The sequence below is a fragment of the Onychomys torridus genome, chromosome 23 (genome assembly GCF_903995425.1).
Source record: "Onychomys torridus chromosome 23, mOncTor1.1, whole genome shotgun sequence".
NCBI lineage: Eukaryota > Metazoa > Chordata > Mammalia > Rodentia > Cricetidae > Onychomys > Onychomys torridus.
In genome coordinates, this window is record NC_050465.1 from 67,417,907 (window position 1) to 67,431,373 (window position 13,467).

Here is a 13,467-nt window from a genome sequence, read left to right on the forward strand (position 1 = left end):
CCTTCCAGAAGTTAATGGCAATTTCTCTGGAAAGAGCTGCAATATCAATGGTAAATATATAGTATTCCAAGTTTTATTTGTTAAATGGGGCATGAGCAGAAAGAAAACAGTTCAAATGTCATATAAAATATGGCCACTATATTATTAATAATATAGCTGCTGTTTTATTAGTGTATGAAAAGGATTCCAATGTGAATTAGTGAAGTTTTAATATAACAGATATGCATAAAGTAAATAAACATCCCTTTTGATCCTTTTGTAGAAAATTAAGATAATGTGCCATATTTTATAGGTTTAATTTCATTAAAATATGCAGTTGTGTCAGGCAATGGTGATGCTCGCCTTTAATCCTAGCACTTGGGAGGCAGAGGCCAGCCTGGTCTACAGAGTGAGTTTCAGGACAGCCAGGGCTACACAGAGGAACCCTGTCTTGAAAGACCAGACACATCTTATCTTGATAAAGTTTAAATTATTTTAGGATTATTTATAACTAATATAAATCAAATTATATTAAAAGAGAGTCATTAATCTCAGGGGAAAAAATGTAACTGCATATTATATATGGTGATAGGTTTTGTAAGAAGTATGAGAATACTCCAGAATGTCTGCGATCCCAGCGTACTAGAAATTGAGGCAGGAAGGCTGAGAATTTTGGACATAGGAAGTCTTCCTGGCATACTTTAAGTCTGCCTTTAGACATGTTTACTGTTGATAAGAAAATCGACTGAAGTTTCGACTCAACAGCTCTATGATTGTTAGTATTCATTGGCTTGGATTTCAAGCACTGCAGCAGATGACATTACCATTGATGTGCTTATTGAGGCCGGGTCTTTCTGTGTGGTCCGAGTGGACATGGAACTTCCAACCATATTGCCCCCGTGTCTATGTTCATCAAGCTGGACATGGTAGTGCACAGTTACCTGTCAAGATAGAGTTGGTTTGGCTTTTGAACTCATAGTTTATGCTTCTTAATAGGCCAGACATTTTAGCATGAATTATCTAAAGTCGTAAAGAGAAACTGACGGAAAAGTGCTTAGGAGCACCCTGTGTTTTCAATTGCTATGCAAGAGGGCAGCTTCAAGGAAGGCATTAAAGCAGGATGGTTTTCCCTTCATAGGAACACTGGACCATGAAGCCACCACTCTTGGTGCTTTCTGTGTGTCTGCTGTGGTTGAAGTGTTGTCACAGTGCACCTACTTGGAAGGACGCAGCTGCTATGGATGGAAACCTGAATAGTATGCCCTGTTTGCTTGTTCGCCTGACCTGCTGGTGTTTACAGGGATTTGCAGTTAAGAGATAACTGTATCCATTACATTTCATAGGGAAATGTTCTCTAGGCACTTAAACCAAATCCTCATGATGTCAAAAATTTGGATAAAAATAGAAAATTCCAATAAGTCTCCATGAGCCAACATTCACCTATCCAGATGTTTGCAATCATGCAGATAAAGCTTGCCAAATTTTTGCCTGCATTTTCTTTTGTATTATCCAAATGTTTGATGTCCTCTTCACATATCTTCAATGAACAGCAAAATGTTTTCCTAGCTTCTAAAAAATTTAAACTACTAGAGTAATCTCTGTCATTATTTTTATATTAGTCAAAGGATGGGTTGTCATGACAGTGAATCTCATTGTTCTATGCCCATTAACTTTGTTTGGCGATACCGATTTGGGGCATTTAACATTTAGTAAAATAAATTAGCTAAAATGGAGCTCATTTGGAGTCTGCAATTAAATTCAGAGGTAAGAATAGCATCATCAGGATGCCACACTGGCAAAAGAGAAGGTAGAATGACAGTGAATTTATACCCACAAAGGGACAGTTAATGGTGCAAAAAGACTTCTATTAAGTTACTATGTATATGTTATATGACATATATTCTTAGTCTGATGGCTTCTTGGAAGGTAATTAAAACTGAAAAAGGGAAACTGTTCACTGTGTTTGAAGCCTTCTGCTGAGTGTTTCATATAAACCGAAAAAAAAAATTCAGATTTTTCTCTAATACAACCATACCTGAGTCTCCAGTGATAGAAAAAGAAATGGATAAAGGAAAACAGGGCTTGTGGGAAATGACAAGACTGAGATCAATGAGCTCAGATTTGTCTTGTCCAGGAGCTCCCATGTAAGAAACAGAACGGGTCAAAGCGGCAACTGATAGCTAATTCATCATGAAGTGCTTTAGATTGAAAGGTTGTACAAGAACGATCCAGATGCTATTTAGAGGGCACCCAAAACTGGTGAAGTTACTGTTTTCTAATCAAGTTAAAAGAAACGCCAAACATGTCTTCTAGGTCTTTTGGAGGTGGGGGAAACAGATATAGGGGGAGAGGTGAAGAAGGCTTTGATTGGCATTAAGCAGATGAAAATCATGATGGAAAAGAGAGAGGAGGAGCACGCAAAACTGATGAAAACCTTGAGGAAATGCAAAGAAGAAAAGCAGGTACCACCACTGGAAACTGTCTGTTTTTTTAAGCACATCTGGCGGCAATAAAAATTGCAACAATAAATCTGTGCAATTAGCGAGTGACTTCCTTCAGTATGACACATTTTCTGGAGAGCATTTTAAAGTGGAGAAGTTGGAGGAAGCTTTACATTTTCTTGTCTAATCATCTTCCACAGGACCTTGAACACAAAGATTTGGGGTTTGAAATTTAGTTAAGAAGGCTGCTTTCTCAAAATGCTTCACTTTCAGTCTCATTTAAGATATTGAGTCAAAAGTGTTTGGAGAGGTTGTGACTAGATCAGTGGTTTCTAGTCCCTGTTACTAAACATAAATAAGTAAGTAGTTAAACACTACTCCTAAGTATATTTAGGGTAAGAATAGTTAAGAATTCCATATTTCACCGGGCAGTGGTGGCGCACACCTTTAATCCCAGCACTTGGGAGGCAAAGCCAGGCAGATCTCTGTGAGTTCAAGGCCAGCCTGGGCTACAGAGTGAGGTCCAGGATAATCACCAAAACTACACGGAGAAACCCAGTTTTGTTAAAAAAAAAAAAAAAAAGAATTTAATTTTTCTTTTCTTTTTTAAATTTTATTTATTTATTTATTTATTTAGAGTCGGGGTATCATGTAACACAGTCTGTAACTGAGGCTGGCCTTGAACTCCTGACTTTTCTGCTTCCTAAGTGCTAGAATGATGTGTATGTATTATCATACCCAGCTTTGAACTCTACGTTTTAGGTAGTCTTCTGGCTGTTTGAAAATATCATCGGATTTGCCACATCTGATTAGATCTCTAGTCTTACCATGTCATGTGGCCAATAATGAGCTTATAATGAAGGACTGTCATTCTGCCCTACTTCTTGACTACTGCACTTAAATCACCCACTTTACCTCTCTAGACTACTTCCCCCCTCCAAAATCTTTTCAAGCCCCCTAACCTTTCTTTTTTTAGAGAGTTAGTTTAACTGCAGGTCAGCAAGATGGCTCAGTGGATAAAAGCACTCGCCACCAAGCCTGATGACCCAAGTGTAATCCTTGGAACCCACCCAGTGGAAAGAGAATGGACTTTCACAAGCAATCCTTTAACTTCCACATACACACCATGGCAACCTGTACCACACATACACACAAATGCACTTGCACACACAAGTAAATAAATAAATGTAAAAAAATGGGGAGTTATTTCAGTTGCAACTATATAAAAATTCATTAGTCCACCTGATTATTACAATCAGAAGGCAAGTAAACTGAGAACTGCAGGGAAGTGGAGGGGGGAGCTGGCCAATACCTATAAAATGAAGGGATCCTCGGGGTCCTCATACAGTTGGCAGGTAGAATGTCTGATGGCATTCTAGCAGACACCAGAGTATATGAAATAGCACACCGGCCTAGCCCATTTTGTTACATTTATTTCCAGTATGGTCAGTAATTGTAACAGGGGCCTCCTACTGAGCTACATACCAGCCCCATTTTATTTTTCTATTTTTAGTTTTTGAGATGCTAGGGATAGAATACATCCTGGGCTCTACCCCTGACCTACATTCCCTGATCTAATTTTTTTAAATCAAACAACTTTACATATGGTTCTAGTCCAGATACGTATTTTTCTAATAGAGAACAAGTGTTATATTCAAATGTCCTTGGAAGATGTAAAAGATTATTCCCAAACTATTGTATAGGACTATAGATACTACATACTTCACAGTTTAATGATATTAACAAGTAATACAACACTCAAAACAAATATTTTCCAGAGGTTATATTTCAATGCTACCTTTAATCAAAACAGAAATAAAAACTGTAACAGAATAATTTAGAAAATCTGGGCAAGTGGCTTATGCTTGTAATCCCAGTATTCAGGGTCTGAGGCACGAGGATTGCCACAAGTTTAAGGCCAACTACATATTCAGTTCCAAGCCAGTCTGGGCTAAATAAGTAAATAAATAAAGTTAGAAAATATTTTAAATGTTAATGTTGATAGTTACATCTTACTTTTTTTCCTTTTTTAATTTTTGGGGGTGCTGAGGATAAAATTTAGGGCCTCACACACTATAACTGAGCTCTGTTTCCACCTCCATGTTTTCATTTCTGAGGGTACCGTTTAGTAGTGTTAAAGACACTTAGAACACTTTGCATCACTGCAGACTTGTCCTCATTTTGCAAATGCTGAGATCCATGCCAGTAAACACCACCCTATTTCTCCTCCATCCAACCTTTCCTGTGTTTAATTATTAACTAAAACATACAAATGGGCGGCTGGAGAGACAGCTCAGTTGGTAAAGTACCTGATGCACAACACAGAGACCTGAGTTCAGAGCACCAACATGAGAGTATAGTGGTATGTGACTGAAACTCTAGCACTGGAGGAAGACCTCTGATGTTGACCTCTGGACTCAATACATGTTAATTAAGAAAAAATACCAGTGGAGTTCCAATGCACAACTGTATCTTTACCTATGCTCTTATAAAGTTGGAGCCAATGAATTCCAGACAGTTTGTAGAATCTTATCATTCTTGAGCACTGACCTCTGGGGGTCCATAAGGCAGTGAGGATGGAATCTGCCAAGCTGATCCCAAAGCTGTGTAATGGTCACCTACCAGGCAGGAAGATGATGACCCAGCTGGCAGCTGCTAGTCCTCCCCTCTTTTGGCAGCAGTCCAGATGATGAGGAAATCTAAAATAGCTCCTCATTAGGACAATGTGGAAGGCCCCATGCTGGTTCTTCCTTGGTGGGCCTATAGTCTGGCCATCTGGGAATGGGGACACTAAATGTCATTAGTTCAAAACACATCATCTCATGGAATCCTTCAAACATCTGGGTCAACCACACTTTGATTTTTGCAGCTAAGAAAGCTGAGGTTGGAGCTGTTAATTAACATGTCTCTCCAACCTGCAGGAAGCCAGCAGACATGAGCATTTAAGACCTGCTGACTAACTATTGTTCTTATTTTTTTAAGCTGCCTACAACCTAAGGCTGCAATACTAGGAAAATAATATTCCTGTGAGGACCAAGGAAGCAAATATGGGTTTCAGAGCTGGTCCTGAAAAATCCCAGCAACTAGTAAAAATTTATCCCTAAAATTTTATTTATTGCATAAAAATTCATTGCATTAGACTCTAAGTTTGGGTACTCAAAAAATTAACTGGGGAAAAAGAAGATAGAAACCTTAAATTTGGGCTGTGGTGGGACACACCTTTAATCCCAGGATTCGGGAGGCAAAGGCAGGCAGATCTCTGTGAGTTTAGTGAACCAACCCTGTATCAAAAGAGCAATAGAGGAAGACACCCAACTTCAACCTCTAGCCTCTACATATACATATGCACACATATAAACACATAAACTTGCATACACCACACACACACACACACACACACACACACACACACACACACACACACACACGAGATCTGTGATAAAACCCATAATGCTAGCACGTAGGAGGCTGAGGCAGGAGGATCAGAGCCAGCCTGGATTACATATTGACTCCCCTGTTTCACAAAACAAGGGTCTGTAATAAAATGCTTTCAAGAACAAAAACTTCTCCCATATGTTTTTCACTTGAGAGCTGCCTTGGCTCTGAGACCTCGTATAGCCCTCTTTTCCTGAACTCCATCTCAGGCAAGAAGTTCACGTGTGCAGTGGGGCCAGGGGTCAAGTCAGGGATACAAAAAAGGCCTTTTTAAAATTTGTTTATTATCTATCTACCTACCTACCTACCTACCTACCTACCTACCTACCTACCTATCAACTATCTATCTATCTATCTATCTATCTATCTATCCATCTATCTATCATCTATATCCATCCATCCATCCATCCATCCATCCATCCATCCATCCATCCATCCATCCATCCATCTATCTATCTATCTATCTATCTATCCATTTATTCTTGCTGTAGTGCTGTGAGGACCTCCAGAGCAGAACTAAGCTGGCTCCTTACCAATGGTAAACAGGCCCTATCTAAGTATAGCCAGAACCATAAGGGGGCGCACTTGGAATACAGACAAGAAGAAAGAAGCTGATCACTGTAAATTAATGGTTATATACAAGAATTGTGCTTTCTTGCAGTATCTAAACATATGCAACGATTTAAGGAAGCCTAATTAAAGAATTAAAATATCAGTTTTCAAAGCCTTAAAGTCCACCTTCCGTATCCCCCACAGGCTACCCATGCAGATAGAGAAGTCAAAAGATAATCATCGTGGTTTCCCATAGGGGTGATGTCTTTGCTATTGGCTCATCCACATTTAGTGCAACGTTCATCATACAGTAACTATTCAATAAACACTTGGTGAAAATGAACAGACAATGAGATTTTCATGGCCTTCAATAAAGGCTCATTCAGAAGACTTTATCAAACAGAAATCACTGAGGCAGATCTCTGAGGCAGCAGCGAGGACCGCGAAGATGAAAAGACTGAAGTCATTTAAAGGGTCTTAACCTTAGTTTCTGCTGAAGCCAGGTCTTATGTATTAAAGGATGGTCTTGAAATTACTAGGTAGCCAAGAATAACCTTAACTTCTGATCCTCCCCCTTCCACCTTTTGAGAGCTGAGATTTAAAGTTCGTGCCACCATGCCTGTTTAGGTGGTGCCAGGGATCGAATCCAGGGCATTGCGAATGTAAGGCAAGCACTCTATCAACCGGGCTAATTTGGCAACCCCTAGTGCCAATATATGCTTAAAAGGGGGAAACCAACTAAGGTATATATAGACTCAGGAAATGGAAATGAGACCCGTGCTTGTACATTTTAACCAGGAGGCCCTGAAACTCATGAATGAAGTGCAAGAACATTTGGAGGAAGAAGAAAAGTTATGCCAGGCATCTTCTGTGGATTCCTGGGATAGATGCAGGCCGTGTCTGGAAAGTAACTGCATGAGATTTTACACAGCTTGCCAACCTGGTTGGTCCTCAGTGAAAAATATGGTAAGGGGGTGGGGGGAAAGCTCACCATTTTAGGATTCTTAAGACATCCAGGGCATCTTGATTTTTAAATTATGTTATTTTTAAAATGGAAATGATTGATGTTGTCCTTTTATGATCTATAACCTAACACCAAAGTTATATATCACCACCCGTGTGTGTGCAATTTATAGTTTAGAATAACTATCAGTGTTTAGTCCCCTTATAATTACACTCTGAACTCCTGTAGAAGTGCCCTGACTTTGCATTGTATTCACTGTCTGTGGACAGGTTCCAAGTAGGTAGAAAACTCTTTGATGGCAAGGGTCATATTTTATGTGTCTTCCCTTGAGGAGGCTTCCCATAAACATGTCCAACTGCATTTTCAATTATAATATTACAGTCTTTTATTTCAATCTTCAAGCATGTATTTGAATCTCTTTCTCTCTCTCTCCTCTCCGTCCCTCCCTCCCTCCCTCCTTCCCTCTTTCAATTCTACATGTAGCCAATTCTACATGTCCTTAAATTCTGTATATAGCCGGGAAGTGACGGCTCATGCCTTTAATCCCAGCACTCAGGAGGCAGAGCCAAGAGGATCTCTGTGAGTTCAAGGCCAGCCTGGTCTACAGAGCGAGATCCAGGACAGGCACCAAATCTACACAGAAAAAAAAACCTGTCTCAAAAAACCAAAAAAAAAAAAAAAAAAAAAAAATCAGTATGTAGCCACATATGACCTTGAACTCCTGATTGTCATGATCCCACTCCCTATGTTCTGGGTTACAAATATGTGCCATAACACTTAGGTTCATTGCTCCCTCCCTCATTTCTTCCCTCCCTCCCTTGATTTATGGTACAAAATCTCCTCTGAGATGTATCGTAGATTGACCTTGAGTCCATGATCCCTCTCTCTTAGTCTCCCAAGTGCTAGGATTACAGGTGTGCAATACCACATCATCTTTATTTCAATGTGCTTTTCCTCTTATGTATTTGTGTACAAATATGAATAGCTCCAGGTCTCCTTTTGCCCTATCCATGTGTGGCTTGCAGGACTGGCATGTTTTCTTTTTATGCCCTTTGGCTTATCTTCTAGGCAGAGGAATTCACAGAGGGTGGTGACCCACATAGGATGAGCTCTGCCCTTGTAAATTCTTTGATTGGCCTGGATTTCCCTCCCCACTTTGAGAAGTGAGCCATATGTGAAATGGAATGGAATTTCACTCTTTGTGTATATATATTACTATACATCTGGCTTGGCAGTGCCACACTCAATTATAAAAGAGCAGCCACTAAGATGAGGAATATGCCAAGTTAATTTGATGACATTGGTGATTGCATCTGCTCTACTTCTATAGCTATGGTCATTCTCTAATGTTCCAGATTATAATGATGAGTGCTGGAGATTTGGAGGTCGTTCTCATTTGGACGAGACATATAACTTTATGAACTTTTGTTGGGGCTTGTTTCTTATAGTTGTTGTTTTCTGATATTGGGTCTTGCTATATTACACAGGGCTATACATCTCAACCCCTTGGCTTTAGTAATGCCCCCTCCAGCTCAGTCCCTGGTGGAGCTAGAACTATAGTCATGTGTCACCTTGTCCAGTTTTAATGTTTTGTTTCTATGGACGGAATCAGTGACCAAAACTAGGCAGAGGAGAGGCCAGCAATCTATCCAGATTGCTTTCTCTGAAAGGCATTGGTCCTATACAGATTCCTGGATAATTGTTTGGACAGTTGGAAGCTGATGCTCCAGAAGTCATATTCCATAGCTGCTACACTCAGAACATTCTAAGCACTGTGATGTAAAGACAACTGTGGTCTGCCCAGACTTAGATGTCACATCGTATGACATCTTCTTCCTATGAATGGTACTCAAATTTCTGTGACTAGGGTTTCATTCATTCCTTTGACTATAACAAGATGGGTATTCTTGCTGTTAATTTACAATTGTCACTAAGCAACCTAATATATAACCATCCCAAAGCTGGCATCTGTGGCTCAGTGTAGATGTGTTCATTTTGTTTCTTTCCATGGATTAATCTAGTGATAACAAGAGACAAAGTATACAGATAGTAGCTTTCCACTAAATAATCATAAACACCAACAATAATAGTTAGGAGTCAAAAGATAACAGCATTCTTTATAGTTCTAAGGCAAACTTCACAGTAGGCTATAGTCAATGACCTGCCAGCTGCTGCCAGAAGATCAGGTTATAGCTTGTCTACTATATTTTGACCCTTTTAGCCTTCAGTGAGAAAACCTAAGCCAGGAGAAATTTCAGGTCCCATTTCCATAGTTAAAGCTATAAGAATTGTAACATAGGAATTCTCTCTCTCTCTGTGTGTGTGTGTGTGTGTGTGTGTGTGTATGTTTATGTGTGTGTTGAGCATGTGTATATATGAGTGTGCCTATGTATGTGTGTATATGTGTATGTGTTGTGAATGTGTGTATATATATGTGTGTGTGTGTGTGTGTGTGTGATAGTGTGAGTTTATGTGAGTGAATAAATGAGTGGTATATGTGTGAATGTGTGTTATGAGTGTGTCTAAGTGTACATATGTGTTTGTGCATGGAGAGCTTCTTTGATGCAACAGTTAAATATATATATATATATATATATATATATACACATATATATATATATATATAGTTATTTGTTATACATTGTTTTATTACCGTTCAAATTTTAGATTTTTGTCAAAAGTTGCTAAAATGTTCTGCTTCTAACTTGGGTTTTATTTTAAAAAACTTTATAAAAATGTTTTGGAACATATATATTTTCGTTGATCTAGAAAATCTTTTTGTTATAAAAAGAAAATGATGGAGCCGAGCAGTGGTAGCGCATGCCTTTAATCCCAGGAGGCAGAGCCAGGTGGATCTCTGTGAGTTTGAGGCCAGCCTGGTCCACAGAGTGAGATCCAGGACAGGCACCAAAACTACACTGAGAAACCCTGGCTCAGAAAAAAAAGAAAAAAGAAAGAAAGAAAGAGAGAGAGGGAAGGAAGGAAGGAAGGAAGGAAGGAAGGAAGGAAGGAAGGAAGGAAGGAAGGAAGGAAGGAAAAGAAAATTATGGTTATTATTAGGTAAAATAATAAAGAACTAACTGAAAAAAAAGAATGGTAATAGATCATCTCAAAGTCAACCACCTTTCCCTAGTTTGTACAGAACTTAATTTAGAATGACTACCATAAGATGGCTTTAAATTTTACAGTCCTTAACTATCTTATTTTCATTCCATGCCCCATTCTACCCCACAGATGGAGCAATTTTTCAGGAAGATGTACTGATTTCTATTTCCCCTCAGTAAAGATGTGGAGGACACCCCTGCCGCCAAACAGCTGACAGAAGATTTACAAGTGACACAAATGGAGAACCTCTTCAGCCAGCTAGCTGTGGATGTGAAATCTCTCTTCAATATGAGCTTTTACATTTTCAAACAGATGCAGCAAGAATTCGACCTGGCTTTTCAGTCATACTTCTTGTCCAATGTAGACTTAATGGAGCCATACTTTTCCCCAGCTAACCAAAAAGAGCTAACCAAAAAAGAAGAACTTGGGCAAAGGTGGGATATTCCCAATGTCTTCCAGCTGTTTCATAATTTCAGTCTCTCTATGGGAGAGTCCGAGAAATAATTATGAAGATACTGAACACAATTGAGGATTCATGGGAGCCACACAAAGGCCAGTTACTAACGACCCCTCTTCCTCTCTCCCTTTCTTCTCTTCCCTCTTGCTCCCTCTTTTTTTTCTTTTGCTTGTTTTTATGGTATGTGCTGGTGTGCCTACATGTTCATGAATTTGCTGGTGAACATGTGGGTGTGTGGGCCTATGTGTATGTGCACATGTATGCAGAAGCCAGAGGTCAACCTTAAATGTTATTCGTTAGGAGCCATCTATCTTGTCTTGAGATGGAGTCTCTCACTGAGACCCAGGGCTCACAGATTGGCTGACCGGCAAGTCTCAGGGATCAACTTATCTCTTCTTCTGCAGCACTGGTATGAGCATATGCCACCATGTCCAGCTTTTTATGGGGTGCTGGGTATTGGACTCAGGTCCTTATGCTTGCATGTTAAGTACTTTACTGACTAAAGTGTCTTTCAAGACCCTTTTTCTTTCTCCCATTACCTTTGTCAACCTTTTTTTCTTCCTTTTTGTTCCCCCAAGATAGTGTTTGTCTATGTATCCCTGGTGGTCTTGGAACTTGCTTTGTAATCCAGGCTGGCTTAGAAGTCAGAGATCTGTTCAGCTCCACTGGGACTAAAAGCATGTACTAACACAACCAGCTCCTTCTTTCATTCAGAGGCAGAATCTAGGCTGGTTTGGAACTCACAATCTTTCTACCTTAGTCTCCCCAGGGCTGAGATTCATACAGTACAAAGCCTATCTTAAAAAAAACTACTTTAACTTAGGGATATATACTAAAATTAAGTTTGACTTCAGAAATGGTACATATAGGCCAATGAGAAGGCTTAGCAAATAAAGATCTTACCACCAAACTTGATAACCCGAGTTCAATCCCCAGCACCCACCCAAAACAAATTTAACAATTATTTTAAGGAAATGGTAGATGTTTGAGTCATTATACAGTGTTTCTTAAGGTGATAATTCGTAGAAGGTATTCAGAGGTTTAAAGTTTACCAAGTACCATCTCACCTCCATCATGCTGTTTACTTTTCTTAGAGAAAAATTTAAAGCTGAAAGATTTAAACTCTAACAGGCAAAAACTTGAAAACCACAGCTCCCTCCCTTACAAAGCATATGTACACACAGACTCAGCTCAGTTTTTGTTTTTTAAGTCAGTCTAGGTCCTCACCTACTTTGTGAAAAGTATTACTTTTTACAGATCCAGCTGAATGTCCTGTGACATCTCTGAGTCATCTCTTCATCTGTATCACAAAATGGATGCACAAGAACCATAGAAAATGCTTACAAAGATCCTCCAAGTTACACAAAGGACAGTATTTCAGAAGTGAGAGTGACTGTATGTGCTGAAGAGAGAATTCAAATGCCTCAACTTACCTTTTTTGTTGTTTTCTAACAGGGTCTCACTGCAGCCCTGGCTGGCCTGAGACTGATCCAGGTCCTTCTGTCTCTACCTCCCAAATGCTGAGATTACAGGTTCATCCCCTTACACAGCCTCAACCTTTTAGTGACCACAAGGCCAAGTTAAAAGCTACTCTTTTTTTAAAAATTGTTGTTGAAATAGTAATAGGCTAGTGCCAGCTGTTCTTCATTTCTGTTAGCTGTACCTGGCAGCATGTGAACCAGATTCTCAAAGATACCACAAGACCACACAGTTGGCTTCCATCTAGGAAGGGTTTACCTCACATGTTTTAGAAATGGAAGTCAGGAAACAAACCCTTCCTGTCCAATTGTTCCATGAGCAGAGAACAGCCATCATTACTGGAATTGCTGGATTCTATTTCAAGTTCTGGCAGATTTGTTTGGTAAGTTGAATGTTTTCTCCAGTCTAAGCAATATTCAGAACCAGTATCACATAGTAATACTACAGATGTTGATACTGGAATGGAGTTAAATACTTCTTGCCTGGCTTTTTAGGTAGATATCAATTATCTTGGACTAATGTCCAGAACATATTCGCTAGAACAGAATGGTGCTCCTCTTTCATACTGTATAGCAGCCTTGCATAGCTGCGGCTACATTTAAATGTGAAGCACAGGATTTGGAGCATTTCAGATACATCAAAATCTAAATAACTTCCTGTCCTCCCTCCTGCTCTAAGAAGTACATGCCCGAGGTTCTTGCCAAGTCATACATCTGGTGGCCAGCCCTGCCCTTCTGTTCCATCCCATCTCTATGATAACTGGATACCTAGGATCCCTGTCAATGCAAACATTGAAAATAAAGGCCAGCCATGGTGATAATAGACCCTGGCACTCAAGAACGAAAGGCAGGCAGATTTCTATTAGTTCCAGGCTAGTCTGGTCTACATAGTGAGTCCCAAGCCAGCTATGGCTATACATTAAGACTGTCTCAAAAATAAATTAATTAAATAGAACACAGCTTTGGAATGTAGCTCAGTGGCAGAACACTTATTTAGTTACCATATGCAAGACCATGCTTAGTTCAGTCCTTAAGAAACCAACAAACAAACCTACT

At 39.5% G+C, this 13,467-nt stretch overlaps 1 pseudogene; it reads left to right on the forward strand.

Annotated features, from left to right (window-relative positions):
* Nucleotides 1–1,129: 1,129 nt before the first annotated feature.
* On the forward strand, nt 1,130–11,028 carry LOC118573051 (annotated as a pseudogene).
* Nucleotides 11,029–13,467: the final 2,439 nt, after the last annotated feature.